Source organism: Pseudophryne corroboree, chromosome 3, assembly GCF_028390025.1.
Source record: "Pseudophryne corroboree isolate aPseCor3 chromosome 3, aPseCor3.hap2, whole genome shotgun sequence".
Classification (NCBI taxonomy): Eukaryota; Metazoa; Chordata; class Amphibia; order Anura; family Myobatrachidae; genus Pseudophryne; species Pseudophryne corroboree.
The window spans coordinates 112,263,563-112,287,508 of NC_086446.1; the positions used below are offsets into that span (position 1 = coordinate 112,263,563).

A 23,946-nucleotide genomic window follows, 5' to 3' on the forward strand; every position below is an offset into this window, starting at 1 on the left:
GTTGATGCATTCACTTTTAAAACGTATTCATTTATGAACCAGTAGTTAGAAGTGGAAAAGTTCTAACAGAAACCAGAAAGTTCATCTACAGCAACACCACACTGGATACGCCCAATCTCATCTGATCTTGTTAGCTAAGCAGTGTTGGGCCTGGTTAGTACTTGGATGGGAGACCACCTGGGAATACAATTTGCTGTAGATATTTTTATACTGCCAACACCGTTCTGTTGATGCATTCCATTTTCAAATGTATTCATTTATGAACCAGTAGTTAGAAGTAGAAAAGTTCAAACAAAAACCACAAAGCTAATCTACAGCCACACCACACTGGATACGCCCAATCTCATCTGATCTTGGAAGCTTAGCAGTGTTGGGCCTGGTTAGTACTTGGATGGGAGACCACCTGGGAATACAAGGTGCTGTAGATATTTTTATACTGCCAACACCGTTCTGTTGATGCATTCCATTTTAAAACGTATTCATTTATGAACCAGTAGTTAGAAGTAGAAAAGTTCTAACAGAAACCAGAAAGTTCATCTACAGCAACACCACACTGGATACGCCCAATCTCATCTGATCTTGGAAGCTAAGCAGTGTTGGGCCTGGTTAGTACTTGGATGGGAGACCACCTGGGAATACAAGGTGCTGTAGATATTTTTATACTGCCAACACCGTTCTGTTGATGCATTCCATTTTCAAACGTATTCATTTATGAACCAGTAGTTAGAAGTAGAAAAGTTCTAACAGAAACCACAAAGCTCATCTACAGCCACACCACACTGAATACGCCCAATCTCATCTGATCTTGGAAGTTAAGCAGTGTTGGGCCTGGTTAGTACTTGGATGGGAGACCACCTGGGAATACAAGGTGCTGTAGATATTTTTATACTACCAACACCGTTCTGTTGATGCATTCCATTTTAAAACGTATTCATTTATGAACCAGTAGTTAGAAGTAGAAAAGTTCTAACAGAAACCAGAAAGTTCATCTACAGCAACACCACACTGGATACGCCCAATCTCATCTGATCTTGTTAGCTAAGCAGTGTTGGGCCTGGTTAGTACTTGGATGGGAGACCACCTGGGAATACAAGGTGCTGTAGATATTTTTATACTGCCAACACCGTTCTGTTGATGCATTCCATTTTCAAACGTATTCATTTATGAACCAGTAGTTAGAAGTAGAAAAGTTCTAACAGAAACCATAAAGCTCATCTACAGCCACACCACACTGAATACGCCCAATCTCATCTGATCTTGGAAGCTAAGCAGTGTTGGGCCTGGTTAGTACTTGGATGGGAGACCACCTGGGAATACGAGGTGCTGTAGATATTTTTATACTACCAACACCATTCTGTTGATGCATTCCATTTTAAAACGTATTCATTTATGAACCAGTAGTTAGAAGTAGAAAAGTTCTAACAGAAACCAGAAAGTTCATCTACAGCAACACTACACTGGATACGCCCAATCTCATCTGATCTTGTTAGCTAAGCAGTGTTGGGCCTGGTTAGTACTTGGATGGGAGACCACCTGGGAATACAAGGTGCTGTAGATATTTTTATACTGCCAACACCGTTCTGTTGATGCATTCCATTTTCAAACGTATTCATTTATGAACCAGTAGTTAGAAGTAGAAAAGTTCTAACAGAAACCATAAAGCTCATCTACAGCCACACCACACTGAATACGCCCAATCTCATCTGATCTTGGAAGCTAAGCAGTGTTGGGCCTGGTTAGTACTTGGATGGGAGACCACCTGGGAATACGAGGTGCTGTAGATATTTTTATACTACCAACACCATTCTGTTGATGCATTCCATTTTAAAACGTATTCATTTATGAACCAGTAGTTAGAAGTAGAAAAGTTCTAACAGAAACCAGAAAGTTCATCTACAGCAACACTACACTGGATACGCCCAATCTCATCTGATCTTGTTAGCTAAGCAGTGTTGGGCCTGGTTAGTACTTGGATGGGAGACCCCCTGGGAATGCAAGGTGCTGTAGATATTTTTATACTGCCAACACCGTTCTGTTGATGCATTCCATTTTCAAATGTATTCATTTATGAACCAGTAGTTAGAAGTAGAAAAGTTCAAACAGAAACCACAAAGATAATCTACAGCCACACCACACTGGATACGCCCAATCTCATCTGATCTTGGAAGCTAAGCAGTGTTGGGCCTGGTTAGTACTTGGATGGGAGACCACCTGGGAATACAAGGTGCTGTAGATATTTTTATACTGCCAACACCGTTCTGTTGATGCATTCCATTTTAAAACGTATTCATTTATGAACCAGTAGTTAGAAGTAGAAAAGTTCTAACAGAAAGCAGAAAGTTCATCTACAGCAACACCACACTGGATACGCCCAATCTCATCTGATCTTGGAAGCTAAGCAGTGTTGGGCCTGGTTAGTACTTGGATGGGAGACCACCTGGGAATACGAGGTGCTGTAGATATTTTTATACTACCAACACCATTCTGTTGATGCATTCCATTTTAAAACGTATTCATTTATGAACCAGTAGTTAGAAGTAGAAAAGTTCTAAAAGAAACCAGAAAGTTCATCTACAGCAACACTACACTGGATACGCCCAATCTCATCTGATCTTGTTAGCTAAGCAGTGTTGGGCCTGGTTAGTACTTGGATGGGAGACCACCTGGGAATACAAGGTGCTGTAGATATTTTTATACTGCCAACACCGTTCTGTTGATGCATTCCATTTTCAAATGTATTCATTTATGAACCAGTAGTTAGAAGTAGAAAAGTTCAAACAGAAACCACAAAGCTAATCTACAGCCACACCACACTGAATACGCCCAATCTCATCTGATCTTGGAAGCTAAGCAGTGTTGGGCCTGGTTAGTACTTGGATGGGAGACCACCTGGGAATACAAGGTGCTGTAGATATTTTTATACTGCCAACACCGTTCTGTTGATGCATTCCATTTTCAAACGTATTCATTTATGAACCAGTAGTTAGAAGTAGAAAAGTTCTAACAGAAACCACAAAGCTCATCTACAGCCACACCACACTGAATACGCCCAATCTCATCTGATCTTGGAAGTTAAGCAGTGTTGGGCCTGGTTAGTACTTGGATGGGAGACCACCTGGGAATACAAGGTGCTGTAGATATTTTTATACTACCAACACCGTTCTGTTGATGCATTCCATTTTAAAACGTATTCATTTATGAACCAGTAGTTAGAAGTAGAAAAGTTCTAACAGAAACCAGAAAGTTCATCTACAGCAACACCACACTGGATACGCCCAATCTCATCTGATCTTGTTAGCTAAGCAGTGTTGGGCCTGGTTAGTACTTGGATGGGAGACCACCTGGGAATACAAGGTGCTGTAGATATTTTTATACTGCCAACACCGTTCTGTTGATGCATTCCATTTTCAAATGTATTCATTTATGAACCAGTAGTTAGAAGTAGAAAAGTTCAAACAAAAACCACAAAGCTAATCTACAGCCACACCACACTGGATACGCCCAATCTCATCTGATCTTGGAAGCTAAGCAGTGTTGGGCCTGGTTAGTACTTGGATGGGAGATCACCTGGGAATACAAGGTGCTGTAGATATTTTTATACTGCCAACACCGTTCTGTTGATGCATTCCATTTTAAAACGTATTCATTTATGAACCAGTAGTTAGAAGTAGAAAAGTTCTAACAGAAACCATAAAGCTCATCTACAGCCACACCACACTGAATACGCCCAATCTCATCTGATCTTGGAAGCTAAGCAGTGTTGGGCCTGGTTAGTACTTGGATGGGAGACCACCTGGGAATACGAGGTGCTGTAGATATTTTTATACTACCAACACCATTCTGTTGATGCATTCCATTTTAAAACGTATTCATTTATGAACCAGTAGTTAGAAGTAGAAAAGTTCTAACAGAAACCAGAAAGTTCATCTACAGCAACACCACACTGGATACGCCCAATCTCATCTGATCTTGGAATCTAAGCAGTGTTGGGCCTGGTTAGTACTTGGATGGGAGACCACCTGGGAATACAAGGTGCTGTAGATATTTTTATACTGCCAACACCGTTCTGTTGATGCATTCCATTTTAAAACGTATTCATTTATGAACCAGTAGTTAGAAGTAGAAAAGTTCTAACAGAAACCAGAAAGTTCATCTACAGCAACACCACACTGGATACGCCCAATCTCATCTGATCTTGGAAGCTAAGCAGTGTTGGGCCTGGTTAGTACTTGGATGGGAGACCACCTGGGAATACAAGGTGCTGTAGATATTTTTATACTGCCAACACCGTTCTGTTGATGCATTCCATTTTCAAACGTATTCATTTATGAACCAGTAGTTAGAAGTAGAAAAGTTCTAACAGAAACCATAAAGCTCATCTACAGCCACACCACACTGAATACGCCCAATCTCATCTGATCTTGGAAGCTAAGCAGTGTTGGGCCTGGTTAGTACTTGGATGGGAGACCACCTGGGAATACGAGGTGCTGTAGATATTTTTATACTACCAACACCATTCTGTTGATGCATTCCATTTTAAAACGTATTCATTTATGAACCAGTAGTTAGAAGTAGAAAAGTTCTAACAGAAACCAGAAAGTTCATCTACAGCAACACCACACTGGATACGCCCAATCTCATCTGATCTTGTTAGCTAAGCAGTGTTGGTCCTGGTTAGTACTTGGATGGGAGACCACCTGGGAATACGAGGTGCTGTAGATATTTTTATACTACCAACACCATTCTGTTGATGCATTCCATTTTAAAACGTATTCATTTATGAACCAGTAGTTAGAAGTAGAAAAGTTCTAACAGAAACCAGAAAGTTCATCTACAGCAATACCACACTGGATACGCCCAATCTCATCTGATCTTGTTAGCTAAGCAGTGTTGGGCCTGGTTAGTACTTGGATGGGAGACCACCTGGGAATACAAGGTGCTGTAGATATTTTTATACTGCCAACACCGTTCTGTTGATGCATTCCATTTTCAAATGTATTCATTTATGAACCAGTAGTTAGAAGTAGAAAAGTTCAAACAGAAACCACAAAGCTAATCTACAGCCACACCACATTGAATACGCCCAATCTCATCTGATCTTGGAAGCTAAGCAGTGTTGGGCCTGCTTAGTACTTGGATGGGAGACCACCTGGGAATACAAGGTGCTGTAGATATTTTTATACTGCCAACACCGTTCTGTTGATGCATTCCATTTTAAAACGTATTCATTTATGAACCAGTAGTTAGAAGTAGAAAAGTTCTAACAGAAACCAGAAAGTTCATCTACAGCAACACCACACTGGATACGCCCAATCTCATCTGATCTTGGAAGCTAAGCAGTGTTGGGCCTGGTTAGTACTTGGATGGGAGACCACCTGGGAATACAAGGTGCTGTAGATATTTTTATACTGCCAACACCGTTCTGTTGATGCATTCCATTTTCAAACGTATTCATTTATGAACCAGTAGTTAGAAGTAGAAAAGTTCTAACAGAAACCACAAAGCTCATCTACAGCCACACCACACTGAATACGCCCAATCTCATCTGATCTTGGAAGTTAAGCAGTGTTGGGCCTGGTTAGTACTTGGATGGGAGACCACCTGGGAATACAAGGTGCTGTAGATATTTTTATACTACCAACACCGTTCTGTTGATGCATTCCATTTTAAAACGTATTCATTTATGAACCAGTAGTTAGAAGTAGAAAAGTTCTAACAGAAACCAGAAAGTTCATCTACAGCAACACCACACTGGATACGCCCAATCTCATCTGATCTTGTTAGCTAAGCAGTGTTGGGCCTGGTTAGTACTTGGATGGGAGACCACCTGGGAATACAAGGTGCTGTAGATATTTTTATACTGCCAACACCGTTCTGTTGATGCATTCCATTTTCAAATGTATTCATTTATGAACCAGTAGTTAGAAGTAGAAAAGTTCAAACAAAAACCACAAAGCTAATCTACAGCCACACCACACTGGATACGCCCAATCTTATCTGATCTTGGAAACTAAGCAGTGTTGGGCCTGGTTAGTACTTGGATGGGAGACCACCTGGGAATACAAGGTGCTGTAGATATTTTTATACTGCCAACACCGTTCTGTTGATGCATTCCATTTTCAAACGTATTCATTTATGAACCAGTAGTTAGAAGTAGAAAAGTTCTAACAGAAACCATAAAGCTCATCTACAGCCACACCACACTGAATACGCCCAATCTCATCTGATCTTGGAAGCTAAGCAGTGTTGGGCCTGGTTAGTACTTGGATGGGAGACCACCTGGGAATACGAGGTGCTGTAGATATTTTTATACTACCAACACCATTCTGTTGATGCATTCCATTTTAAAACGTATTCATTTATGAACCAGTAGTTAGAAGTAGAAAAGTTCTAACAGAAACCAGAAAGTTCATCTACAGCAACACCACACTGGATACGCCCAATCTCATCTGATCTTGTTAGCTAAGCAGTGTTGGGCCTGGTTAGTACTTGGATGGGAGACCACCTGGGAATAAAAGGTGCTGTAGATATTTTTATACTGCCAACACCGTTCTGTTGATGCATTCCATTTTCAAATGTATTCATTTATGAACCAGTAGTTAGAAGTAGAAAAGTTCAAACAGAAACCACAAAGTTAATCTACAGCCACACCACACTGAATACGCCCAATCTCATCTGATCTTGGAAGCTAAGCAGTGTTGGGCCTGGTTAGTACTTGGATGGGAGACCACCTGGGAATACAAGGTGCTGTAGATATTTTTATACTGCCAACACCGTTCTGTTGATGCATTCCATTTTAAAACGTATTCATTTATGAACCAGTAGTTAGAAGTAGAAAAGTTCTAACAGAAACCAGAAAGTTCATCTACAGCAACACCACACTGGATACGCCCAATCTCATCTGATCTTGGAAGCTAAGCAGTGTTGGGCCTGGTTAGTACTTGGATGGGAGACCACCTGGGAATACGAGGTGCTGTAGATATTTTTATACTACCAACACCATTCTGTTGATGCATTCCATTTTAAAACGTATTCATTTATGAACCAGTAGTTAGAAGTAGAAAAGTTCTAACAGAAACCAGAAAGTTCATCTACAGCAACACCACACTGGATACGCCCAATCTCATCTGATCTTGTTAGCTAAGCAGTGTTGGGCCTGGTTAGTACTTGGTTTGGAAACCACCTGGGAATACAAGGTGCTGTAGATATTTTTATACTGCCAACACCGTTCTGTTGATGCATTCCATTTTCAAATGTATTCATTTATGAACCAGTAGTTAGAAGTAGAAAAGTTCAAACAGAAACCACAAAGCTAATCTACAGCCACACCACACTGAATACGCCCAATCTCATCTGATCTTGGAAGCTAAACAGTGTTGGGCCTGGTTAGTACTTGGATGGGAGACCACCTGGGAATACAAGGTGCTGTAGATATTTTTATACTGCCAACACCGTTCTGTGGATGCATTCCATTTTAAAACGTATTCATTTATGAACCAGTAGTTAGAAGTAGAAAAGTTCTAACAGAAACCAGAAAGTTCATCTACAGCAACACCACACTGGAAGAACAATACGACCACTGAAAGTCAGAATTGGGGAACACGTACGCAACATTAGGAAAGGCACAGAAGACCACCCATTATCCCAACATTTCAAAGAGTTTCACAACTCAAACCCTGCTCTACTTAAGTTCACTGGTGTAAAAGAGGTCAAAAAGAACTGGAGAGGAGGTGATTACATCTCCAGAATCAATAAGGAAGAACTGTGCATGATGATTAATTTAGGGACACTGGCCCCCAAAGGGCTCAACATTGACAACGAAATTAGGTCTGTCATATGCAAATGAAGACATATCCCATTTCAAGTCAATTCAACAGCAGCTACATTCACTATTCTATGACATTCTCACATCAAAGTAGTGACAGGCATTGGTTAATGCTGTAGAGGGTTAATCATTATTCTCATGCTTTTGAACATAGCCTCAAAATATCCCAAGGTTCATTATTTTGAGTATTAACACCATTCTGCAAGATTGATTCATATAACTGCTATATTGTAACTTTATATGTATCCTTTTCACTACGGATATATTTTTCCATTATTTTCCTTTTTTCAATACTGGGCACACTCTAAAGCACTGTGATGACGTCACATCCTCCCATAAACTTTGATTGACAAGCTGTGAGCCAATCACAAAGCCAGACGATACTGGTCACACTCTAAAGCACTGTGATGATGTCACATCCTCCCATAAACTTTGATTGACAAGCTGTGAGCCAATCACAAAGCCAGATAATACTGGGCACTCTAAAGCACTGTGATGATGTCACATCCTCCCATAAACTTCGATTGACAAGCTGTGAGCCAATCACAAAGCCAGATAATACTGGGCACACTCTAAAGCACTGTGATGATGTCACATCCTCCCATAAACTTCGATTGACAAGCTGTGAGCCAATCACAAAGCCAGATCAGAGGACCAATGGGAATTGATCCCACCCTATCAGGACACCTTAAATTCCTGCAACCTAAACACACAAATGACTCCCAGAAGAAGACCCTAACAGGTCGAAACGCGTTGGAGCTACCCATCTATACTACATTGGACTGAGGACGAATATTCACTACAAAGAAGGACAGTACTGCTAATCCTTTCCGCAAACCATCCGGTCACGTGATCCGGAGTTCCGGAAGCAACCGGTTGCCAGGCGACGGAAGAAGCCCGAGACAGAGGAGAGTGGAAGGCGGAGGGGAAGGGAGAAGGTAAGTCCCTGTAGGAGGAGGAGAGGCGCGGCCAGCCGCTCGGAGAGCCCCGGCCGGGTCCACTTCGCCTCTGTGACAGGCGCACACCCCAGGTCAGCGGCCCCACAGAGCGGGCCTGATTCGGGCGCTCTACTGTGGGACGTGCTGCAGGAGGAATAGCGCCAGTCCAGGGTCCTTATTCTCCACTCTAACCAAAGCATACACTACCGCTGTCAACTGTTCATCACTTCACAAGAGAATCCTTCACTTCAGAGCACAGATTAGCGGGACGCCGCTGTCTGTATAGACTTGTAAACCGTTTGGACTTTAGTACATATTATCATTAATATTTTTTTGTGGCATTTTTCTTTTTCTTTTTTTCGACTTTACAAAGATTACAGCATTTGTTCTTTCAATTGAACCTTGCACTTCAGAATTTAAGCTCAAACCAGGAGCGTGCCCCAATCACTGATTGACTTTTAAACCGAATTTATACCTGTTGGGAAAGAAAGTATCTCAGCATCTTAGAATAAACAACCTTAAGTATATTACCTGCTTTTTCATTATTGATTTTAGCTTCACTTTATAACCGTATCACTCACCACTACAAATAGGGTTTGAGCGCTGGTTCCCTGTGGTTTTATCCACATCTGTATACTTACCATTTAAGGGGGGGTGGGACACCCCTCATTACCAGCAGCACAGCCCGCCTCAGATTAACACCTCAGTGCGCAGAGAACCCATTTCTGTACACCACACTGGATACGCCCAATCTCCTCTGATCTTGGAAGCTAAGCAGTGTTGGGCCTGGTTAGTACTTGGATGGGAGACCACCTGGGAATACAAGGTGCTGTAGATATTTTTATACTGCCAACACCGTTCTGTTGATGCATTCCATTTTCAAACGTATTCATTTATGAACCAGTAGTTAGAAGTAGAAAAGTTCTAACAGAAACCACAAAGCTCATCTACAGCCACACCACACTGAATACGCCCAATCTCATCTGATCTTGGAAGTTAAGCAGTGTTGGGCCTGGTTAGTACTTGGATGGGAGACCACCTGGGAATACAAGGTGCTGTAGATATTTTTATACTACCAACACCGTTCTGTTGATGCATTCCATTTTAAAACGTATTCATTTATGAACCAGTAGTTAGAAGTAGAAAAGTTCTAACAGAAACCAGAAAGTTCATCTACAGCAACACCACACTGGATACGCCCAATCTCATCTGATCTTGTTAGCTAAGCAGTGTTGGGCCTGGTTAGTACTTGGATGGGAGACCACCTGGGAATACAAGGTGCTGTAGATATTTTTATACTGCCAACACCGTTCTGTTGATGCATTCCATTTTCAAATGTATTCATTTATGAACCAGTAGTTAGAAGTAGAAAAGTTCAAACAAAAACCACAAAGCTAATCTACAGCCACACCACACTGGATACGCCCAATCTCATCTGATCTTGGAAGCTAAGCAGTGTTGGGCCTGGTTAGTACTTGGATGGGAGACCACCTGGGAATACAAGGTGCTGTAGATATTTTTATACTGCCAACACCGTTCTCTTGATGCATTCCATTTTAAAACGTATTCATTTATGAACCAGTAGTTAGAAGTAGAAAAGTTCTAACAGAAACCATAAAGCTCATCTACAGCCACACCACACTGAATACGCCCAATCTCATCTGATCTTGGAAGCTAAGCAGTGTTGGGCCTGGTTAGTACTTGGATGGGAGACCACCTGGGAATACGAGGTGCTGTAGATATTTTTATACTACCAACACCATTCTGTTGATGCATTCCATTTTAAAACGTATTCATTTATGAACCAGTAGTTAGAAGTAGAAAAGTTCTAACAGAAACCAGAAAGTTCATCTACAGCAACACCACACTGGATACGCCCAATCTCATCTGATCTTGTTAGCTAAGCAGTGTTGGGCCTGGTTAGTACTTGGATGGGAGACCACCTGGGAATACAAGGTGCTGTAGATATTTTTATACTGCCAACACCGTTCTGTTGATGCATTCCATTTTCAAATGTATTCATTTATGAACCAGTAGTTAGAAGTAGAAAAGTTCAAACAGAAACCACAAAGCTAATCTACAGCCACACCACACTGAATACGCCCAATCTCATCTGATCTTGGAAGCTAAGCAGTGTTGGGCCTGGTTAGTTCTTGGATGGGAGACCACCTGGGAATACAAGGTGCTGTAGATATTTTTATACTGCCAACACCGTTCTGTTGATGCATTCCATTTTAAAATGTATTCATTTATGAACCAGTAGTTAGAAGTAGAAAAGTTCTAACAGAAACCAGAAAGTTCATCTACAGCAACACCACACTGGATACGCCCAATCTCATCTGATCTTGGAAGCTAAGCAGTGTTGGGCCAGGTTAGTACTTGGATGGGAGACCACCTGGGAATACAAGGTGCTGTAGATACTTTTATACTGCCAACACCGTTCTGTTGATGCATTCCATTTTCAAACGTATTCATTTATGAACCAGTAGTTAGAAGTAGAAAAGTTCTAACAGAAACCACAAAGCTCATCTACAGCCACACCACACTGAATACGCCCAATCTCATCTGATCTTGGAAGTTAAGCAGTGTTGGGCCTGGTTAGTACTTGGATGGGAGACCACCTGGGAATACAAGGTGCTGTAGATATTTTTATACTACCAACACCGTTCTGTTGATGCATTCCATTTTAAAACGTATTCATTTATGAACCAGTAGTTAGAAGTAGAAAAGTTCTAACAGAAACCAGAAAGTTCATCTACAGCAACACCACACTGGATACGCCCAATCTCATCTGATCTTGTTAGCTAAGCAGTGTTGGGCCTGGTTAGTACTTGGATGGGAGACCACCTGGGAATACAAGGTGCTGTAGATATTTTTATACTGCCAACACCGTTCTGTTGATGCATTCCATTTTCAAATGTATTCATTTATGAACCAGTAGTTAGAAGTAGAAAAGTTCAAACAAAAACCACAAAGCTAATCTACAGCCACACCACACTGGATACGCCCAATCTCATCTGATCTTGGAAGCTAAGCAGTGTTGGGCCTGGTTAGTACTTGGATAGGAGACCACCTGGGAATACAAGGTGCTGTAGATATTTTTATACTGCCAACACCGTTCTGTTGATGCATTCCATTTTAAAACGTATTCATTTATGAACCAGTAGTTAGAAGTAGAAAAGTTCTAACAGAAACCAGAAAGTTCATCTACAGCAACACCACACTGGATACGCCCAATCTCATCTGATTTTGGAAGCTAAGCAGTGTTGGGCCTGGTTAGTACTTGGATGGGAGACTACCCGGTAATACAAGGTGCTGTAGATATTTTTTTACTGCCAACACCGTTCTGTTGATGCATTCCATTTTCAAACGTATTCATTTATGAACCAGTAGTTAGAAGTAGAAAAGTTCTAACAGAAACCACAAAGCTCATCTACAGCCACACCACACTGGACACGCCCAAGCTCATCTGATCTTGGAAGCTAAGCAGTGTTGGGCCTGGTTAGTACTTGGATGGGAGACCACCTGGGAATACAAGGTGCTGTAGATATTTTTATACTGCCAACACCGTTCTGTTGATGCGTTCAATTTTCCAATGTATTCATTTATGAACCAGTAGTTAGAAGTAGAAAAGTTCAAACAGAAACAACAAAGCTCATCTACAGCCACACCACACTGGATACGCCCAATCTCATCTGATCTTGGAAGATAAGCAGTGTTGGGCCTGGTCAGTACTTGTATGGGAGACCACCTGGGAATACAAGGTGCTGTAGATATTTTTATACTGCCAACACGGTTCTGTTGATGCATTCCATTTTCAAACGTATTCATTTATGAACCAGTAGTTAGAAGTAGAAAAGTTCTAACAGAAACCACAAAGCTCATCTACAGCCACACCACACTGGATACGCCCAATTTCATCTGATCTTGGAAACTAAGCAGTGTTGGGCCTGGTTAGTACTTGGATGGGAGACCACCTGGGAATACAAGGTGCTGTAGATATTTTTATACTGCCAACACCGTTCTGTTGATGCATTCCATTTTCAAACGTATTCATTTATGAACCAGTAGTTAGAAGTAGAAAAGTTCTAACAGAAACCACAAAGCTCATCTACAGCCACACCACACTGGATACGCCCAATCTCATCTGATCTTGGAAGCTAAGCAGTGTTGGGCCTGGTTAGTACTTGGATGGGAGACCACCTGGGAATACAAGGTGCTGTAGTTAATTTTATACTGCCAACACCGTTCTGTTGATGCATTCAATTTTCAAATGTATTCATTTATGAACCAGTAGTTAGAAGTAGAAAAGTTCAAACAGAAACCACAAAGCTCATCTACAGCCACACCACACTGGATATGCCCAATCTCATCTGATCTTGGAAGCTAAGCAGTGTTGGGCCTGGTCAGTACTTGTATGGGAGACCACCTGGGAATACAAGGTGCTGTAGATATTTTTATACTGCCAATACCGTTCTGTTAATGCATTCCATTTTCAAACATATTCATTTATGAACCAGTAGTTAGAAGTAGAAAAGTTCTAACAGAAACCACAAAGTTCATCTACAGCCACACCACACTGGATACACCCAATCTCATCTGATCTTGGAAGCTAAGCAGTGTTGGGTCTGGTTAGTACTTGGATGGGAGACCACCAGGAAATACAAGGTGCTGTAGATATTTTTATACTGCCAACACCGTTCTGTTGATGCATTCCATTTTCAAATGTATTCATTTATGAACCAGTAGTTAGAAGTAGAAAAGTTCAAACAGAAACCACAAAGCTAATCTACAGCCACACCACACTGGATACGCCCAATCTCATCTGATCTTCGAAGCTAAGCAGTGTTGGGCCTGGTTAGTACTTGGATGGGAGACCAACTGGGAATACAAGGTGCTGTAGATAATTTTATACTGCCAACATCGTTCTGTTGATGCATTCAATTTTCAAATGTATTCATTTATGAACCAGTAGTTAGAAGTAGAAAAGTTCAAACAGAAACCACAAAGCTTATCTACAGCGACACCACACTGGATATGCCCAATCTCATCTGATCTTGGAAGCTAAGCAGTGTTGGGCCTGGTCAGTACTTGTATGGGAGACCACCTGGGAATACAAGGTGCTGTAGATATTTTTATACTGCCAATACCGTTCTGTTGATGCATTCCATTTTCAAACATATTCATTTATGAACCAGTAGTTAGAAGTAGAAAATTACTAACAGAAACCACAAAGTTCATCTACAGCCACACCACACTGGATACGCCCAATCTCATCTGATCTTGGAAGCTAAGTAGTGTTGGGTCTGGTTAGTACTTGTATGGGAGACCACCTGGGAATAAAAGGTGCTGTAGATATTTTTATACTGCCAACACCGTTCTGTGTATGCATTCCATTTTCAAATGTATTCATTTATGAACCAGTAGTTAGAAGTAGAAAAGTTCAAACAGAAACCACAAAGCTCATCTACAGCCACCCCACACTGGGTACGCCCAATCTCATCTGATCTTGGAAGCTAAGCAGTGTTGGGCCTGGTTAGTACTTGGATGGGAGACCACCTGGGAATACAAGGTGCTGTAGATATTTTTATACTGCCAATACCGTTCTGTTGATGCATTCCATTTTCAAACATATTCATTTATGAACCAGTAGTTAGAAGTAGAAAAGTTCTAACAGAAACCACAAAGTTCATCTACAGCCACACCACACTGGATATGCCCAATCTCACCTGATCTTGGAAGCTAAGCAGTGTTGGGCCTGGTTAGTACTTGGATGGGAGACCACCTGGGAATACAAGGTGATGTAGATATTTTTATACTACCAACACCGTTCTGTTGATGCATTCCATTTTCAAACGTATTCATTTATGAACCAGTAGTTAGAAGTAGAATAGTACTAACAGAAACCATAAAGCTTTTCTACAGCCACACCACACTGGATATGCCCAATCTCATCTGATCTTGGAAGCTAAGCAGTGTTGGGCCTGGTTAGTACTTGGATGGGAGACCACCTGGGAATACAAGGTGCTGTAGATATTTTTATACTGCCAACACCGTTCTGTTGATGCATTCCATTTTAAAACGTATTCATTTATGAACCAGTAGTTAGAAGTAGAAAAGTTCTAACAGAAACCATAAAGTTCATCTACAGCAACACCACACTGGATACGCCCAATCTCATCTGATCTTGTTAGCTAAGCAGTGTTGGGCCTGGTTAGTACTTGGATGGGAGACCACCTGGGAATACAAGGTGCTGTAGATATTTTTATACTGCCAACACCGTTCTGTGTATGCATTCCATTTTCAAATGTATTCATTTATGAACCAGTAGTTAGAAGTAGAAAAGTTCTAACAGAAACCACAAAGCTCATCTACAGCCACACCACACTGGATTCGCCCAATCTCATCTGATCTTGTAAGCTAAGCAGTGTTGGGCCTGGTTAGTACTTGGATAGGAGACCACCTGGGAATACAAGGTGCTGTAGATATTTTTATACTGCCAACACCGTTCTGTTGATGCATTCCATTTTAAAACGTATTCATTTATGAACCAGTAGTTAGAAGTAGAAAAGTTCTAACAGAAACCAGAAAGTTCATCTACAGCAACACCACACTGGATACGCCCAATCTCATCTGATCTTGGAAGCTAAGCAGTGTTGGGCCTGGTTAGTACTTGGATGGGAGACCACCCGGTAATACAAGGTGCTGTAGATATTTTTATACTGCCAACATCGTTCTGTTGATGCATTCCATTTTCAAACGTATTCATTTATGAACCAGTAGTTAGAAGTAGAAAAGTTCTAACAGAAACCACAAAGCTCATCTACAGCCACACCACACTGGATACGCCCAATCTCATCTGATCTTTGAAGCTAAGCAGTGTTGGGCCTGGTTAGTACTTGGATGGGAGACCACCTGGGAATTCAAGGTGCTGTAGATATTTTTATACTGCCAACACCATTCTGTTGATGCATTCCATTTTAAAACGTATTCATTTATGAACCAGTAGTTAGAAGTAGAAAAGTTCTAACAGAAACCACAAAGTTCATCTACAGCCACACCACACTGGATACGACCAATCTCATCTGATCTTGGAAGCTAAGCAATGTTGGGCCTGGTTAGTACTTGGATGGGAGACCACCTGGGAATACAAGGTGCTGTAGATATTTTTATACTACCAACACCGTTCTGTTGATGCATTCCATTTTCAAACGTATTCATTAATGAACCAGTAGTTAGAAGTAGAAAAGTTCTAACAGAAACCACAAAGCTCATCTACAGCCACATCACACTGGATTCGCCCAATCTCATCTGATCTTGGAAGCTAAGCAGTGTTGGGCCTGGTTAGTACTTGGATAGGAGACCACCTGGGAATACAAGGTGCTGTAGATATTTTTATACTGCCAACACCGTTCTGTTGATGCATTCCATTTTAAAACGTATTCATTTATGAACCAGTAGTTAGAAGTAGAAAAGTTCTAACAGAAACCACAAAGCTCATCTACAGCCACACCACACTGGATTCGCCCAATCTCATCTGATCTTGGAAGCTAAGCAGTGTTGGGCCTGGTTAGTACTTGGATAGGAGACCACCTGGGAATACAAGGTGCTGTAGATATTTTTATACTGCCAACACCGTTCTGTTGATGCATTCCATTTTAAAACGTATTCATTTATGAACCAGTAGTTAGAGGTAGAAAAGTTCTAACAGAAACCAGAAAGTTCATCTACAGCAACACCACACTGGATACGCCCAATCTCATCTGATCTTGGAAGCTAAGCAGTGTTGGGCCTGGTTAGTACTTGGATGCGAGACCACCCGGTAATACAAGGTGCTGTAGATATTTTTATACTGCCAACACCGTTCTGTTGATGCATTCCATTTTCAAACGTATTCATTTATGAACCAGTAGTTAGAAGTAGAAAAGTTCTAACAGAAACCACAAAGCTCATCTACAGCCACACCACACTGGATACGCCCAATCTCATCTGATCTTGGAAGCTAAGCAGTGTTGGGCCTGGTTAGTACTTGGATGGGAGACCACCTGGGAATACAAGGTGCTGTAGATATTTTTATACTACCAACACCGTTCTGTTGATGCATTCCATTTTAAAACGTATTCATTTATGAACCAGTAGTTAGAAGTAGAAAAGTTCTAACAGAAACCAGAAAGTTCATCTACAGCAACACCACACTGGATACGCCCAATCTCATCTGATCTTGTTAGCTAAGCAGTGTTGGGCCTGGTTAGTACTTGGATGGGAGACCACCTGGGAATACAAGGTGCTGTAGATATTTTTATACTGCCAACACCGTTCTGTTGATGCATTCCATTTTCAAATGTATTCATTTATGAACCAGTAGTTAGAAGTAGAAAAGTTCAAACAAAAACCACAAAGCTAATCTACAGCCACACCACACTGGATACGCCCAATCTCATCTGATCTTGGAAGCTAAGCAGTGTTGGGCCTGGTTAGTACTTGGATAGGAGACCACCTGGGAATACAAGGTGCTGTAGATATTTTTATACTGCCAACACCGTTCTGTTGATGCATTCCATTTTAAAACGTATTCATTTATGAACCAGTAGTTAGAAGTAGAAAAGTTCTAACAGAAACCAGAAAGTTCATCTACAGCAACACCACACTGGATACGCCCAATCTCATCTGATTTTGGAAGCTAAGCAGTGTTGGGCCTGGTTAGTACTTGGATGGGAGACTACCCGGTAATACAAGGTGCTGTAGATATTTTTTTACTGCCAACACCGTTCTGTTGATGCATTCCATTTTCAAACGTATTCATTTATGAACCAGTAGTTAGAAGTAGAAAAGTTCTAACAGAAACCACAAAGCTCATCTACAGCCACACCACACTGGACACGCCCAAGCTCATCTGATCTTGGAAGCTAAGCAGTGTTGGGCCTGGTTAGTACTTGGATGGGAGACCACCTGGGAATACAAGGTGCTGTAGATATTTTTATACTGCCAACACCGTTCTGTTGATGCGTTCAATTTTCCAATGTATTCATTTATGAACCAGTAGTTAGAAGTAGAAAAGTTCAAACAGAAACAACAAAGCTCATCTACAGCCACACCACACTGGATACGCCCAATCTCATCTGATCTTGGAAGATAAGCAGTGTTGGGCCTGGTCAGTACTTGTATGGGAGACCACCTGGGAATACAAGGTGCTGTAGATATTTTTATACTGCCAACACGGTTCTGTTGATGCATTCCATTTTCAAACGTATTCATTTATGAACCAGTAGTTAGAAGTAGAAAAGTTCTAACAGAAACCACAAAGCTCATCTACAGCCACACCACACTGGATACGCCCAATTTCATCTGATCTTGGAAACTAAGCAGTGTTGGGCCTGGTTAGTACTTGGATGGGAGACCACCTGGGAATACAAGGTGCTGTAGATATTTTTATACTGCCAACACCGTTCTGTTGATGCATTCCATTTTCAAACGTATTCATTTATGAACCAGTAGTTAGAAGTAGAAAAGTTCTAACAGAAACCACAAAGCTCATCTACAGCCACACCACACTGGATACGCCCAATCTCATCTGATCTTGGAAGCTAAGCAGTGTTGGGCCTGGTTAGTACTTGGATGGGAGACCACCTGGGAATACAAGGTGCTGTAGTTAATTTTATACTGCCAACACCGTTCTGTTGATGCATTCAATTTTCAAATGTATTCATTTATGAACCAGTAGTTAGAAGTAGAAAAGTTCAAACAGAAACCACAAAGCTCATCTACAGCCACACCACACTGGATATGCCCAATCTCATCTGATCTTGGAAGCTAAGCAGTGTTGGGCCTGGTCAGTACTTGTATGGGAGACCACCTGGGAATACAAGGTGCTGTAGATATTTTTATACTGCCAATACCGTTCTGTTAATGCATTCCATTTTCAAACATATTCATTTATGAACCAGTAGTTAGAAGTAGAAAAGTTCTAACAGAAACCACAAAGTTCATCTACAGCCACACCACACTGGATACACCCAATCTCATCTGATCTTGGAAGCTAAGCAGTGTTGGGTCTGGTTAGTACTTGGATGGGAGACCACCAGGAAATACAAGGTGCTGTAGATATTTTTATACTGCCAACACCGTTCTGTTGATGCATTCCATTTTCAAATGTATTCATTTATGAACCAGTAGTTAGAAGTAGAAAAGTTCAAACAGAAACCACAAAGCTAATCTACAGCCACACCACACTGGATACGCCCAATCTCATCTGATCTTCGAAGCTAAGCAGTGTTGGGCCTGGTTAGTACTTGGATGGGAGACCAACTGGGAATACAAGGTGCTGTAGATAATTTTATACTGCCAACATCGTTCTGTTGATGCATTCAATTTTCAAATGTATTCATTTATGAACCAGTAGTTAGAAGTAGAAAAGTTCAAACAGAAACCACAAAGCTTATCTACAGCGACACCACACTGGATATGCCCAATCTCATCTGATCTTGGAAGCTAAGCAGTGTTGGGCCTGGTCAGTACTTGTATGGGAGACCACCTGGGAATACAAGGTGCTGTAGATATTTTTATACTGCCAATACCGTTCTGTTGATGCATTCCATTTTCAAACATATTCATTTATGAACCAGTAGTTAGAAGTAGAAAATTACTAACAGAAACCACAAAGTTCATCTACAGCCACACCACACTGGATACGCCCAATCTCATCTGATCTTGGAAGCTAAGTAGTGTTGGGTCTGGTTAGTACTTGTATGGGAGACCACCTGGGAATAAAAGGTGCTGTAGATATTTTTATACTGCCAACACCGTTCTGTGTATGCATTCCATTTTCAAATGTATTCATTTATGAACCAGTAGTTAGAAGTAGAAAAGTTCAAACAGAAACCACAAAGCTCATCTACAGCCACCCCACACTGGGTACGCCCAATCTCATCTGATCTTGGAAGCTAAGCAGTGTTGGGCCTGGTTAGTACTTGGATGGGAGACCACCTGGGAATACAAGGTGCTGTAGATATTTTTATACTGCCAATACCGTTCTGTTGATGCATTCCATTTTCAAACATATTCATTTATGAACCAGTAGTTAGAAGTAGAAAAGTTCTAACAGAAACCACAAAGTTCATCTACAGCCACACCACACTGGATATGCCCAATCTCACCTGATCTTGGAAGCTAAGCAGTGTTGGGCCTGGTTAGTACTTGGATGGGAGACCACCTGGGAATACAAGGTGATGTAGATATTTTTATACTACCAACACCGTTCTGTTGATGCATTCCATTTTCAAACGTATTCATTTATGAACCAGTAGTTAGAAGTAGAATAGTACTAACAGAAACCATAAAGCTTTTCTACAGCCACACCACACTGGATATGCCCAATCTCATCTGATCTTGGAAGCTAAGCAGTGTTGGGCCTGGTTAGTACTTGGATGGGAGACCACCTGGGAATACAAGGTGCTGTAGATATTTTTATACTGCCAACACCGTTCTGTTGATGCATTCCATTTTAAAACGTATTCATTTATGAACCAGTAGTTAGAAGTAGAAAAGTTCTAACAGAAACCATAAAGTTCATCTACAGCAACACCACGCTGGATACGCCCAATCTCATCTGATCTTGTTAGCTAAGCAGTGTTGGGCCTGGTTAGTACTTGGATGGGAGACCACCTGGGAATACAAGGTGCTGTAGATATTTTTATACTGCCAACACCGTTCTGTGTATGCATTCCATTTTCAAATGTATTCATTTATGAACCAGTAGTTAGAAGTAGAAAAGTTCTAACAGAAACCACAAAGCTCATCTACAGCCACACCACACTGGATTCGCCCAATCTCATCTGATCTTGTAAGCTAAGCAGTGTTGGGCCTGGTTAGTACTTGGATAGGAGACCACCTGGGAATACAAGGTGCTGTAGATATTTTTATACTGCCAACACCGTTCTGTTGATGCATTCCATTTTAAAACGTATTCATTTATGAACCAGTAGTTAGAAGTAGAAAAGTTCTAACAGAAACCAGAAAGTTCATCTACAGCAACACCACACTGGATACGCCCAATCTCATCTGATCTTGGAAGCTAAGCAGTGTTGGGCCTGGTTAGTACTTGGATGGGAGACCACCCGGTAATACAAGGTGCTGTAGATATTTTTATACTGCCAACATCGTTCTGTTGATGCATTCCATTTTCAAACGTATTCATTTATGAACCAGTAGTTAGAAGTAGAAAAGTTCTAACAGAAACCACAAAGCTCATCTACAGCCACACCACACTGGATACGCCCAATCTCATCTGATCTTTGAAGCTAAGCAGTGTTGGGCCTGGTTAGTACTTGGATGGGAGACCACCTGGGAATTCAAGGTGCTGTAGATATTTTTATACTGCCAACACCATTCTGTTGATGCATTCCATTTTAAAACGTATTCATTTATGAACCAGTAGTTAGAAGTAGAAAAGTTCTAACAGAAACCACAAAGTTCATCTACAGCCACACCACACTGGATACGACCAATCTCATCTGATCTTGGAAGCTAAGCAATGTTGGGCCTGGTTAGTACTTGGATGGGAGACCACCTGGGAATACAAGGTGCTGTAGATATTTTTATACTACCAACACCGTTCTGTTGATGCATTCCATTTTCAAACGTATTCATTAATGAACCAGTAGTTAGAAGTAGAAAAGTTCTAACAGAAACCACAAAGCTCATCTACAGCCACATCACACTGGATTCGCCCAATCTCATCTGATCTTGGAAGCTAAGCAGTGTTGGGCCTGGTTAGTACTTGGATAGGAGACCACCTGGGAATACAAGGTGCTGTAGATATTTTTATACTGCCAACACCGTTCTGTTGATGCATTCCATTTTAAAACGTATTCATTTATGAACCAGTAGTTAGAAGTAGAAAAGTTCTAACAGAAACCACAAAGCTCATCTACAGCCACACCACACTGGATTCGCCCAATCTCATCTGATCTTGGAAGCTAAGCAGTGTTGGGCCTGGTTAGTACTTGGATAGGAGACCACCTGGGAATACAAGGTGCTGTAGATATTTTTATACTGCCAACACCGTTCTGTTGATGCATTCCATTTTAAAACGTATTCATTTATGAACCAGTAGTTAGAGGTAGAAAAGTTCTAACAGAAACCAGAAAGTTCATCTACAGCAACACCACACTGGATACGCCCAATCTCATCTGATCTTGGAAGCTAAGCAGTGTTGGGCCTGGTTAGTACTTGGATGCGAGACCACCCGGTAATACAAGGTGCTGTAGATATTTTTATACTGCCAACACCGTTCTGTTGATGCATTCCATTTTCAAACGTATTCATTTATGAACCAGTAGTTAGAAGTAGAAAAGTTCTAACAGAAACCACAAAGCTCATCTACAGCCACACCACACTGGATACGCCCAATCTCATCTGATCTTGGAAGCTAAGCAGTGTTGGGCCTGGTTAGTACTTGGATGGGAGACCACCTGGGAATTCAATGTGCTGTAGATATTTTTATACTGCCAACACCATTCTGTTGATGCATTCCATTTTCAAACGTATTCATTTATGAACCAGTAGTTAGAAGTAGAAAAGTTCTAACAGAAACCACAAACTTCATCTACAGCCACACCACACTGGATACGACCAATCTCATCTGATCTTGGAAGCTAAGCAATGTTGGGCCTGGTTAGTACTTGGATGGGAGACCACCTGGGAATACAAGGTGCTGTAGATATTTTTATACTGCCAACACCGTTCTGTTGATGCATTCCATTTTCAAACGTATTCATTAATGAACCAGTAGTTAGAAGTAGAAAAGTTCTAACAGAAACCACAAAGCTCATCTACAGCCACACCACACTGGATACGCCCAATCTCATCTGATCTTGGAAGCTAAGCAGTGTTGGGCCTGGTTAGTACTTGGATGGGAGACCACCTGGGAATACAAGGTGCTGTAGATATTTTTATACTGCCAACACAGTTCTGTAGATGCATTCAATTTTCAAATGTATTCATTTATGAACCAGTAGTTAGAAGTAGAAAAGTTCAAACAGAAACCACGAAGCTCATCTACAGCCACACCATACTGGATACGCCCAATCTCATCTGATCTTGGAAGCTAAGCAGTGTTGGGCCTGGTTAGTACTTGAATGGGAGACCACCTGGGAATACAAGGTGCTGTAGATGTTTTTATACTGCCAACACCGTTCTGTTGATGCATTCCATTTTCAAACGTATTCATTTATGAACCGGTAGTTAGAAGTAGAAAAGTTCTAACAGAAACCATAAAGCTCATCTACAGCCACACCACACTGAATACGCCCAATCTCATCTGATCTTGGAAGCTAAGCAGTGTTGGGCCTGTTTTGTACTTGGATGGGAGACCACCTGGGAATACGAGGTGCTGTAGATATTTTTATACTACCAACACCATTCTGTTGATGCATTCCATTTTCAAACGTATTCATTTATGAACCAGTAGTTAGAAGTAGAAAAGTTCAAACAAAAACCACAAAGCTAATCTACAGCTACACCACACTGGATACGCCCAATCTCATCTGATCTTGGAAGCTAAGCAGTGTTGGGCCTGGTTAGTACTTGGATGGGAGACCACCTGGGAATACAAGGTGCTGAAGATATTTTTATACTGCCAACACCGTTCTGTTGATGCATTCCATTTTCAAACGTATTCATTTATGAACCAGTAGTTAGAAGTAGAAAAGTTCTAACAGAAACCATAAAGCTCATCTACAGCCACATCACACTGAATACGCCCAATCTCATCTGATCTTGGACGCTAAGCAGTGTTGGGCCTGGTTAGTACTTGGATGGGAGACCACCTGGGAATACGAGGTGCTGTAGATATTTTTTATACTACCAACACCATTCTGTTGATGCATTCCATTTTAAAACGTATTCATTTATGAACCAGTAGTTAGAAGTAGAAAAGTTCTAACAGAAACCAGAAAGTTCATCTACAGCAACACCACACTGGATACGCCCAATCTCATCTGATCTTGTTAGCTAAGCAGTGTTGGGCCTGGATAGTACTTGGATGGGAGACCACCTGGGAATACAAGGTGCTGTAGATATTTTTATACTGCCAACACCGTTCTGTTGATGCATTCCATTTTCAAATGTATTCATTTATGAACCAGTAGTTAGAAGTAGAAAAGTTCAAACAGAAACCACAAAGCT

At 41.2% G+C, this 23,946-nt stretch overlaps 73 non-coding genes and 24 pseudogenes across 73 annotated transcripts; all 97 read left to right on the top strand.

Annotated features, from left to right (window-relative positions):
- Positions 1 to 83: 83 nt before the first annotated feature.
- Positions 84 to 202, top strand: LOC134894939 (5S ribosomal RNA; annotated as a pseudogene).
- Positions 203 to 309: 107 nt separating this feature from the next.
- Positions 310 to 428, top strand: LOC135066282 (5S ribosomal RNA). The gene has a single exon (XR_010252534.1). It is a non-coding gene; the product is annotated as a 5S ribosomal RNA (ribosomal RNA).
- A 107-nt stretch (positions 429 to 535) lies between these two features.
- LOC135059649 (5S ribosomal RNA) lies at positions 536 to 654 on the top strand. Its single transcript, XR_010246046.1, has one exon. It is a non-coding gene; the product is annotated as a 5S ribosomal RNA (ribosomal RNA).
- Positions 655 to 761: 107 nt separating this feature from the next.
- On the top strand, positions 762 to 880 carry LOC134891396 (5S ribosomal RNA). Its single transcript, XR_010171458.1, has one exon. It is a non-coding gene; the product is annotated as a 5S ribosomal RNA (ribosomal RNA).
- A 107-nt stretch (positions 881 to 987) lies between these two features.
- On the top strand, positions 988 to 1,106 carry LOC134886762 (5S ribosomal RNA). Its single transcript, XR_010170838.1, has one exon. It is a non-coding gene; the product is annotated as a 5S ribosomal RNA (ribosomal RNA).
- A 107-nt stretch (positions 1,107 to 1,213) lies between these two features.
- On the top strand, positions 1,214 to 1,332 carry LOC134900189 (5S ribosomal RNA). The gene has a single exon (XR_010173704.1). It is a non-coding gene; the product is annotated as a 5S ribosomal RNA (ribosomal RNA).
- A 107-nt stretch (positions 1,333 to 1,439) lies between these two features.
- LOC134890247 (5S ribosomal RNA) lies at positions 1,440 to 1,558 on the top strand (annotated as a pseudogene).
- Positions 1,559 to 1,665: 107 nt separating this feature from the next.
- On the top strand, positions 1,666 to 1,784 carry LOC134900200 (5S ribosomal RNA). The gene has a single exon (XR_010173715.1). It is a non-coding gene; the product is annotated as a 5S ribosomal RNA (ribosomal RNA).
- Positions 1,785 to 1,891: 107 nt separating this feature from the next.
- Positions 1,892 to 2,010, top strand: LOC134892120 (5S ribosomal RNA; annotated as a pseudogene).
- Positions 2,011 to 2,117: 107 nt separating this feature from the next.
- LOC135063291 (5S ribosomal RNA) lies at positions 2,118 to 2,236 on the top strand. The gene has a single exon (XR_010249626.1). It is a non-coding gene; the product is annotated as a 5S ribosomal RNA (ribosomal RNA).
- Positions 2,237 to 2,343: 107 nt separating this feature from the next.
- On the top strand, positions 2,344 to 2,462 carry LOC134901651 (5S ribosomal RNA). The gene has a single exon (XR_010175138.1). It is a non-coding gene; the product is annotated as a 5S ribosomal RNA (ribosomal RNA).
- Positions 2,463 to 2,569: 107 nt separating this feature from the next.
- LOC134890248 (5S ribosomal RNA) lies at positions 2,570 to 2,688 on the top strand (annotated as a pseudogene).
- A 107-nt stretch (positions 2,689 to 2,795) lies between these two features.
- On the top strand, positions 2,796 to 2,914 carry LOC135060373 (5S ribosomal RNA). The gene has a single exon (XR_010246767.1). It is a non-coding gene; the product is annotated as a 5S ribosomal RNA (ribosomal RNA).
- Positions 2,915 to 3,021: 107 nt separating this feature from the next.
- LOC134891511 (5S ribosomal RNA) lies at positions 3,022 to 3,140 on the top strand. The gene has a single exon (XR_010171469.1). It is a non-coding gene; the product is annotated as a 5S ribosomal RNA (ribosomal RNA).
- A 107-nt stretch (positions 3,141 to 3,247) lies between these two features.
- LOC134886765 (5S ribosomal RNA) lies at positions 3,248 to 3,366 on the top strand. The gene has a single exon (XR_010170840.1). It is a non-coding gene; the product is annotated as a 5S ribosomal RNA (ribosomal RNA).
- Positions 3,367 to 3,473: 107 nt separating this feature from the next.
- Positions 3,474 to 3,592, top strand: LOC135061563 (5S ribosomal RNA). Its single transcript, XR_010247941.1, has one exon. It is a non-coding gene; the product is annotated as a 5S ribosomal RNA (ribosomal RNA).
- A 107-nt stretch (positions 3,593 to 3,699) lies between these two features.
- LOC134900211 (5S ribosomal RNA) lies at positions 3,700 to 3,818 on the top strand. Its single transcript, XR_010173728.1, has one exon. It is a non-coding gene; the product is annotated as a 5S ribosomal RNA (ribosomal RNA).
- A 107-nt stretch (positions 3,819 to 3,925) lies between these two features.
- LOC135070823 (5S ribosomal RNA) lies at positions 3,926 to 4,044 on the top strand. Its single transcript, XR_010256974.1, has one exon. It is a non-coding gene; the product is annotated as a 5S ribosomal RNA (ribosomal RNA).
- A 107-nt stretch (positions 4,045 to 4,151) lies between these two features.
- Positions 4,152 to 4,270, top strand: LOC135059650 (5S ribosomal RNA). The gene has a single exon (XR_010246047.1). It is a non-coding gene; the product is annotated as a 5S ribosomal RNA (ribosomal RNA).
- Positions 4,271 to 4,377: 107 nt separating this feature from the next.
- On the top strand, positions 4,378 to 4,496 carry LOC134900222 (5S ribosomal RNA). Its single transcript, XR_010173741.1, has one exon. It is a non-coding gene; the product is annotated as a 5S ribosomal RNA (ribosomal RNA).
- A 107-nt stretch (positions 4,497 to 4,603) lies between these two features.
- Positions 4,604 to 4,722, top strand: LOC134890483 (5S ribosomal RNA; annotated as a pseudogene).
- A 107-nt stretch (positions 4,723 to 4,829) lies between these two features.
- On the top strand, positions 4,830 to 4,948 carry LOC135069026 (5S ribosomal RNA). Its single transcript, XR_010255218.1, has one exon. It is a non-coding gene; the product is annotated as a 5S ribosomal RNA (ribosomal RNA).
- Positions 4,949 to 5,055: 107 nt separating this feature from the next.
- LOC135065141 (5S ribosomal RNA) lies at positions 5,056 to 5,174 on the top strand. The gene has a single exon (XR_010251429.1). It is a non-coding gene; the product is annotated as a 5S ribosomal RNA (ribosomal RNA).
- Positions 5,175 to 5,281: 107 nt separating this feature from the next.
- On the top strand, positions 5,282 to 5,400 carry LOC135059653 (5S ribosomal RNA). Its single transcript, XR_010246049.1, has one exon. It is a non-coding gene; the product is annotated as a 5S ribosomal RNA (ribosomal RNA).
- A 107-nt stretch (positions 5,401 to 5,507) lies between these two features.
- Positions 5,508 to 5,626, top strand: LOC134891627 (5S ribosomal RNA). Its single transcript, XR_010171482.1, has one exon. It is a non-coding gene; the product is annotated as a 5S ribosomal RNA (ribosomal RNA).
- Positions 5,627 to 5,733: 107 nt separating this feature from the next.
- On the top strand, positions 5,734 to 5,852 carry LOC134886766 (5S ribosomal RNA). The gene has a single exon (XR_010170841.1). It is a non-coding gene; the product is annotated as a 5S ribosomal RNA (ribosomal RNA).
- A 107-nt stretch (positions 5,853 to 5,959) lies between these two features.
- On the top strand, positions 5,960 to 6,078 carry LOC134885847 (5S ribosomal RNA). The gene has a single exon (XR_010169951.1). It is a non-coding gene; the product is annotated as a 5S ribosomal RNA (ribosomal RNA).
- A 107-nt stretch (positions 6,079 to 6,185) lies between these two features.
- LOC134900234 (5S ribosomal RNA) lies at positions 6,186 to 6,304 on the top strand. Its single transcript, XR_010173753.1, has one exon. It is a non-coding gene; the product is annotated as a 5S ribosomal RNA (ribosomal RNA).
- Positions 6,305 to 6,411: 107 nt separating this feature from the next.
- On the top strand, positions 6,412 to 6,530 carry LOC134890457 (5S ribosomal RNA; annotated as a pseudogene).
- Positions 6,531 to 6,637: 107 nt separating this feature from the next.
- LOC135060384 (5S ribosomal RNA) lies at positions 6,638 to 6,756 on the top strand. Its single transcript, XR_010246778.1, has one exon. It is a non-coding gene; the product is annotated as a 5S ribosomal RNA (ribosomal RNA).
- Positions 6,757 to 6,863: 107 nt separating this feature from the next.
- LOC134901652 (5S ribosomal RNA) lies at positions 6,864 to 6,982 on the top strand. Its single transcript, XR_010175139.1, has one exon. It is a non-coding gene; the product is annotated as a 5S ribosomal RNA (ribosomal RNA).
- Positions 6,983 to 7,089: 107 nt separating this feature from the next.
- Positions 7,090 to 7,208, top strand: LOC134895170 (5S ribosomal RNA; annotated as a pseudogene).
- A 107-nt stretch (positions 7,209 to 7,315) lies between these two features.
- LOC134901975 (5S ribosomal RNA) lies at positions 7,316 to 7,434 on the top strand. The gene has a single exon (XR_010175450.1). It is a non-coding gene; the product is annotated as a 5S ribosomal RNA (ribosomal RNA).
- A 2,050-nt stretch (positions 7,435 to 9,484) lies between these two features.
- LOC134896140 (5S ribosomal RNA) lies at positions 9,485 to 9,603 on the top strand (annotated as a pseudogene).
- Positions 9,604 to 9,708: 105 nt separating this feature from the next.
- On the top strand, positions 9,709 to 9,827 carry LOC134891743 (5S ribosomal RNA). The gene has a single exon (XR_010171495.1). It is a non-coding gene; the product is annotated as a 5S ribosomal RNA (ribosomal RNA).
- Positions 9,828 to 9,934: 107 nt separating this feature from the next.
- On the top strand, positions 9,935 to 10,053 carry LOC134886767 (5S ribosomal RNA). Its single transcript, XR_010170842.1, has one exon. It is a non-coding gene; the product is annotated as a 5S ribosomal RNA (ribosomal RNA).
- Positions 10,054 to 10,160: 107 nt separating this feature from the next.
- LOC135063302 (5S ribosomal RNA) lies at positions 10,161 to 10,279 on the top strand. Its single transcript, XR_010249637.1, has one exon. It is a non-coding gene; the product is annotated as a 5S ribosomal RNA (ribosomal RNA).
- Positions 10,280 to 10,386: 107 nt separating this feature from the next.
- LOC134900247 (5S ribosomal RNA) lies at positions 10,387 to 10,505 on the top strand. Its single transcript, XR_010173765.1, has one exon. It is a non-coding gene; the product is annotated as a 5S ribosomal RNA (ribosomal RNA).
- Positions 10,506 to 10,612: 107 nt separating this feature from the next.
- LOC134886768 (5S ribosomal RNA) lies at positions 10,613 to 10,731 on the top strand. The gene has a single exon (XR_010170843.1). It is a non-coding gene; the product is annotated as a 5S ribosomal RNA (ribosomal RNA).
- A 107-nt stretch (positions 10,732 to 10,838) lies between these two features.
- Positions 10,839 to 10,957, top strand: LOC135064986 (5S ribosomal RNA). Its single transcript, XR_010251281.1, has one exon. It is a non-coding gene; the product is annotated as a 5S ribosomal RNA (ribosomal RNA).
- A 107-nt stretch (positions 10,958 to 11,064) lies between these two features.
- On the top strand, positions 11,065 to 11,183 carry LOC135058380 (5S ribosomal RNA). The gene has a single exon (XR_010244810.1). It is a non-coding gene; the product is annotated as a 5S ribosomal RNA (ribosomal RNA).
- Positions 11,184 to 11,290: 107 nt separating this feature from the next.
- LOC134891859 (5S ribosomal RNA) lies at positions 11,291 to 11,409 on the top strand. Its single transcript, XR_010171508.1, has one exon. It is a non-coding gene; the product is annotated as a 5S ribosomal RNA (ribosomal RNA).
- A 107-nt stretch (positions 11,410 to 11,516) lies between these two features.
- On the top strand, positions 11,517 to 11,635 carry LOC134886769 (5S ribosomal RNA). Its single transcript, XR_010170844.1, has one exon. It is a non-coding gene; the product is annotated as a 5S ribosomal RNA (ribosomal RNA).
- Positions 11,636 to 11,742: 107 nt separating this feature from the next.
- On the top strand, positions 11,743 to 11,861 carry LOC135063652 (5S ribosomal RNA). Its single transcript, XR_010249977.1, has one exon. It is a non-coding gene; the product is annotated as a 5S ribosomal RNA (ribosomal RNA).
- A 107-nt stretch (positions 11,862 to 11,968) lies between these two features.
- LOC134893860 (5S ribosomal RNA) lies at positions 11,969 to 12,087 on the top strand (annotated as a pseudogene).
- A 107-nt stretch (positions 12,088 to 12,194) lies between these two features.
- On the top strand, positions 12,195 to 12,313 carry LOC135065852 (5S ribosomal RNA). Its single transcript, XR_010252122.1, has one exon. It is a non-coding gene; the product is annotated as a 5S ribosomal RNA (ribosomal RNA).
- Positions 12,314 to 12,420: 107 nt separating this feature from the next.
- LOC135067619 (5S ribosomal RNA) lies at positions 12,421 to 12,539 on the top strand. The gene has a single exon (XR_010253830.1). It is a non-coding gene; the product is annotated as a 5S ribosomal RNA (ribosomal RNA).
- Positions 12,540 to 12,646: 107 nt separating this feature from the next.
- On the top strand, positions 12,647 to 12,765 carry LOC135070675 (5S ribosomal RNA). Its single transcript, XR_010256830.1, has one exon. It is a non-coding gene; the product is annotated as a 5S ribosomal RNA (ribosomal RNA).
- Positions 12,766 to 12,872: 107 nt separating this feature from the next.
- Positions 12,873 to 12,991, top strand: LOC135059165 (5S ribosomal RNA). Its single transcript, XR_010245579.1, has one exon. It is a non-coding gene; the product is annotated as a 5S ribosomal RNA (ribosomal RNA).
- Positions 12,992 to 13,098: 107 nt separating this feature from the next.
- On the top strand, positions 13,099 to 13,217 carry LOC135069857 (5S ribosomal RNA). The gene has a single exon (XR_010256038.1). It is a non-coding gene; the product is annotated as a 5S ribosomal RNA (ribosomal RNA).
- Positions 13,218 to 13,324: 107 nt separating this feature from the next.
- LOC134884568 (5S ribosomal RNA) lies at positions 13,325 to 13,443 on the top strand. The gene has a single exon (XR_010168712.1). It is a non-coding gene; the product is annotated as a 5S ribosomal RNA (ribosomal RNA).
- A 107-nt stretch (positions 13,444 to 13,550) lies between these two features.
- LOC134884629 (5S ribosomal RNA) lies at positions 13,551 to 13,669 on the top strand. Its single transcript, XR_010168770.1, has one exon. It is a non-coding gene; the product is annotated as a 5S ribosomal RNA (ribosomal RNA).
- A 107-nt stretch (positions 13,670 to 13,776) lies between these two features.
- On the top strand, positions 13,777 to 13,895 carry LOC134886931 (5S ribosomal RNA; annotated as a pseudogene).
- Positions 13,896 to 14,002: 107 nt separating this feature from the next.
- LOC134890275 (5S ribosomal RNA) lies at positions 14,003 to 14,121 on the top strand (annotated as a pseudogene).
- Positions 14,122 to 14,228: 107 nt separating this feature from the next.
- On the top strand, positions 14,229 to 14,347 carry LOC135067374 (5S ribosomal RNA). Its single transcript, XR_010253590.1, has one exon. It is a non-coding gene; the product is annotated as a 5S ribosomal RNA (ribosomal RNA).
- Positions 14,348 to 14,454: 107 nt separating this feature from the next.
- On the top strand, positions 14,455 to 14,573 carry LOC134888847 (5S ribosomal RNA; annotated as a pseudogene).
- Positions 14,574 to 14,680: 107 nt separating this feature from the next.
- Positions 14,681 to 14,799, top strand: LOC135064377 (5S ribosomal RNA). Its single transcript, XR_010250685.1, has one exon. It is a non-coding gene; the product is annotated as a 5S ribosomal RNA (ribosomal RNA).
- A 107-nt stretch (positions 14,800 to 14,906) lies between these two features.
- LOC134886771 (5S ribosomal RNA) lies at positions 14,907 to 15,025 on the top strand. The gene has a single exon (XR_010170846.1). It is a non-coding gene; the product is annotated as a 5S ribosomal RNA (ribosomal RNA).
- A 107-nt stretch (positions 15,026 to 15,132) lies between these two features.
- On the top strand, positions 15,133 to 15,251 carry LOC134889320 (5S ribosomal RNA; annotated as a pseudogene).
- A 107-nt stretch (positions 15,252 to 15,358) lies between these two features.
- On the top strand, positions 15,359 to 15,477 carry LOC134887223 (5S ribosomal RNA; annotated as a pseudogene).
- A 107-nt stretch (positions 15,478 to 15,584) lies between these two features.
- Positions 15,585 to 15,703, top strand: LOC135066012 (5S ribosomal RNA). Its single transcript, XR_010252274.1, has one exon. It is a non-coding gene; the product is annotated as a 5S ribosomal RNA (ribosomal RNA).
- Positions 15,704 to 15,810: 107 nt separating this feature from the next.
- On the top strand, positions 15,811 to 15,929 carry LOC134884943 (5S ribosomal RNA). The gene has a single exon (XR_010169074.1). It is a non-coding gene; the product is annotated as a 5S ribosomal RNA (ribosomal RNA).
- A 107-nt stretch (positions 15,930 to 16,036) lies between these two features.
- On the top strand, positions 16,037 to 16,155 carry LOC134886461 (5S ribosomal RNA). Its single transcript, XR_010170543.1, has one exon. It is a non-coding gene; the product is annotated as a 5S ribosomal RNA (ribosomal RNA).
- A 107-nt stretch (positions 16,156 to 16,262) lies between these two features.
- LOC135068268 (5S ribosomal RNA) lies at positions 16,263 to 16,381 on the top strand. Its single transcript, XR_010254472.1, has one exon. It is a non-coding gene; the product is annotated as a 5S ribosomal RNA (ribosomal RNA).
- A 107-nt stretch (positions 16,382 to 16,488) lies between these two features.
- LOC134893735 (5S ribosomal RNA) lies at positions 16,489 to 16,607 on the top strand (annotated as a pseudogene).
- A 107-nt stretch (positions 16,608 to 16,714) lies between these two features.
- LOC135063313 (5S ribosomal RNA) lies at positions 16,715 to 16,833 on the top strand. The gene has a single exon (XR_010249648.1). It is a non-coding gene; the product is annotated as a 5S ribosomal RNA (ribosomal RNA).
- A 107-nt stretch (positions 16,834 to 16,940) lies between these two features.
- On the top strand, positions 16,941 to 17,059 carry LOC134886772 (5S ribosomal RNA). The gene has a single exon (XR_010170847.1). It is a non-coding gene; the product is annotated as a 5S ribosomal RNA (ribosomal RNA).
- A 107-nt stretch (positions 17,060 to 17,166) lies between these two features.
- Positions 17,167 to 17,285, top strand: LOC135063653 (5S ribosomal RNA). The gene has a single exon (XR_010249978.1). It is a non-coding gene; the product is annotated as a 5S ribosomal RNA (ribosomal RNA).
- Positions 17,286 to 17,392: 107 nt separating this feature from the next.
- Positions 17,393 to 17,511, top strand: LOC134893861 (5S ribosomal RNA; annotated as a pseudogene).
- A 107-nt stretch (positions 17,512 to 17,618) lies between these two features.
- On the top strand, positions 17,619 to 17,737 carry LOC135065853 (5S ribosomal RNA). The gene has a single exon (XR_010252123.1). It is a non-coding gene; the product is annotated as a 5S ribosomal RNA (ribosomal RNA).
- Positions 17,738 to 17,844: 107 nt separating this feature from the next.
- Positions 17,845 to 17,963, top strand: LOC135067620 (5S ribosomal RNA). Its single transcript, XR_010253831.1, has one exon. It is a non-coding gene; the product is annotated as a 5S ribosomal RNA (ribosomal RNA).
- A 107-nt stretch (positions 17,964 to 18,070) lies between these two features.
- On the top strand, positions 18,071 to 18,189 carry LOC135070676 (5S ribosomal RNA). The gene has a single exon (XR_010256831.1). It is a non-coding gene; the product is annotated as a 5S ribosomal RNA (ribosomal RNA).
- A 107-nt stretch (positions 18,190 to 18,296) lies between these two features.
- Positions 18,297 to 18,415, top strand: LOC135059166 (5S ribosomal RNA). The gene has a single exon (XR_010245580.1). It is a non-coding gene; the product is annotated as a 5S ribosomal RNA (ribosomal RNA).
- Positions 18,416 to 18,522: 107 nt separating this feature from the next.
- LOC135069859 (5S ribosomal RNA) lies at positions 18,523 to 18,641 on the top strand. The gene has a single exon (XR_010256039.1). It is a non-coding gene; the product is annotated as a 5S ribosomal RNA (ribosomal RNA).
- A 107-nt stretch (positions 18,642 to 18,748) lies between these two features.
- Positions 18,749 to 18,867, top strand: LOC134884570 (5S ribosomal RNA). Its single transcript, XR_010168714.1, has one exon. It is a non-coding gene; the product is annotated as a 5S ribosomal RNA (ribosomal RNA).
- Positions 18,868 to 18,974: 107 nt separating this feature from the next.
- On the top strand, positions 18,975 to 19,093 carry LOC134884630 (5S ribosomal RNA). Its single transcript, XR_010168771.1, has one exon. It is a non-coding gene; the product is annotated as a 5S ribosomal RNA (ribosomal RNA).
- Positions 19,094 to 19,200: 107 nt separating this feature from the next.
- On the top strand, positions 19,201 to 19,319 carry LOC134886932 (5S ribosomal RNA; annotated as a pseudogene).
- Positions 19,320 to 19,426: 107 nt separating this feature from the next.
- On the top strand, positions 19,427 to 19,545 carry LOC134890274 (5S ribosomal RNA; annotated as a pseudogene).
- Positions 19,546 to 19,652: 107 nt separating this feature from the next.
- LOC135067375 (5S ribosomal RNA) lies at positions 19,653 to 19,771 on the top strand. Its single transcript, XR_010253591.1, has one exon. It is a non-coding gene; the product is annotated as a 5S ribosomal RNA (ribosomal RNA).
- Positions 19,772 to 19,878: 107 nt separating this feature from the next.
- On the top strand, positions 19,879 to 19,997 carry LOC134888848 (5S ribosomal RNA; annotated as a pseudogene).
- A 107-nt stretch (positions 19,998 to 20,104) lies between these two features.
- On the top strand, positions 20,105 to 20,223 carry LOC135064378 (5S ribosomal RNA). Its single transcript, XR_010250686.1, has one exon. It is a non-coding gene; the product is annotated as a 5S ribosomal RNA (ribosomal RNA).
- Positions 20,224 to 20,330: 107 nt separating this feature from the next.
- Positions 20,331 to 20,449, top strand: LOC134889065 (5S ribosomal RNA; annotated as a pseudogene).
- Positions 20,450 to 20,556: 107 nt separating this feature from the next.
- LOC134889321 (5S ribosomal RNA) lies at positions 20,557 to 20,675 on the top strand (annotated as a pseudogene).
- A 107-nt stretch (positions 20,676 to 20,782) lies between these two features.
- Positions 20,783 to 20,901, top strand: LOC134887224 (5S ribosomal RNA; annotated as a pseudogene).
- A 107-nt stretch (positions 20,902 to 21,008) lies between these two features.
- On the top strand, positions 21,009 to 21,127 carry LOC135066013 (5S ribosomal RNA). Its single transcript, XR_010252275.1, has one exon. It is a non-coding gene; the product is annotated as a 5S ribosomal RNA (ribosomal RNA).
- Positions 21,128 to 21,234: 107 nt separating this feature from the next.
- LOC134884944 (5S ribosomal RNA) lies at positions 21,235 to 21,353 on the top strand. Its single transcript, XR_010169075.1, has one exon. It is a non-coding gene; the product is annotated as a 5S ribosomal RNA (ribosomal RNA).
- A 107-nt stretch (positions 21,354 to 21,460) lies between these two features.
- On the top strand, positions 21,461 to 21,579 carry LOC134886462 (5S ribosomal RNA). Its single transcript, XR_010170544.1, has one exon. It is a non-coding gene; the product is annotated as a 5S ribosomal RNA (ribosomal RNA).
- A 107-nt stretch (positions 21,580 to 21,686) lies between these two features.
- Positions 21,687 to 21,805, top strand: LOC135068269 (5S ribosomal RNA). Its single transcript, XR_010254473.1, has one exon. It is a non-coding gene; the product is annotated as a 5S ribosomal RNA (ribosomal RNA).
- Positions 21,806 to 21,912: 107 nt separating this feature from the next.
- On the top strand, positions 21,913 to 22,031 carry LOC134893736 (5S ribosomal RNA; annotated as a pseudogene).
- A 107-nt stretch (positions 22,032 to 22,138) lies between these two features.
- Positions 22,139 to 22,257, top strand: LOC135066277 (5S ribosomal RNA). The gene has a single exon (XR_010252529.1). It is a non-coding gene; the product is annotated as a 5S ribosomal RNA (ribosomal RNA).
- A 107-nt stretch (positions 22,258 to 22,364) lies between these two features.
- LOC134884946 (5S ribosomal RNA) lies at positions 22,365 to 22,483 on the top strand. Its single transcript, XR_010169077.1, has one exon. It is a non-coding gene; the product is annotated as a 5S ribosomal RNA (ribosomal RNA).
- Positions 22,484 to 22,590: 107 nt separating this feature from the next.
- On the top strand, positions 22,591 to 22,709 carry LOC135063326 (5S ribosomal RNA). Its single transcript, XR_010249660.1, has one exon. It is a non-coding gene; the product is annotated as a 5S ribosomal RNA (ribosomal RNA).
- A 107-nt stretch (positions 22,710 to 22,816) lies between these two features.
- LOC135065605 (5S ribosomal RNA) lies at positions 22,817 to 22,935 on the top strand. The gene has a single exon (XR_010251882.1). It is a non-coding gene; the product is annotated as a 5S ribosomal RNA (ribosomal RNA).
- A 107-nt stretch (positions 22,936 to 23,042) lies between these two features.
- On the top strand, positions 23,043 to 23,161 carry LOC135061836 (5S ribosomal RNA). Its single transcript, XR_010248204.1, has one exon. It is a non-coding gene; the product is annotated as a 5S ribosomal RNA (ribosomal RNA).
- A 107-nt stretch (positions 23,162 to 23,268) lies between these two features.
- Positions 23,269 to 23,387, top strand: LOC135068734 (5S ribosomal RNA). Its single transcript, XR_010254927.1, has one exon. It is a non-coding gene; the product is annotated as a 5S ribosomal RNA (ribosomal RNA).
- A 107-nt stretch (positions 23,388 to 23,494) lies between these two features.
- On the top strand, positions 23,495 to 23,613 carry LOC135065837 (5S ribosomal RNA). The gene has a single exon (XR_010252107.1). It is a non-coding gene; the product is annotated as a 5S ribosomal RNA (ribosomal RNA).
- Positions 23,614 to 23,721: 108 nt separating this feature from the next.
- Positions 23,722 to 23,840, top strand: LOC134887483 (5S ribosomal RNA; annotated as a pseudogene).
- Positions 23,841 to 23,946: the final 106 nt, after the last annotated feature.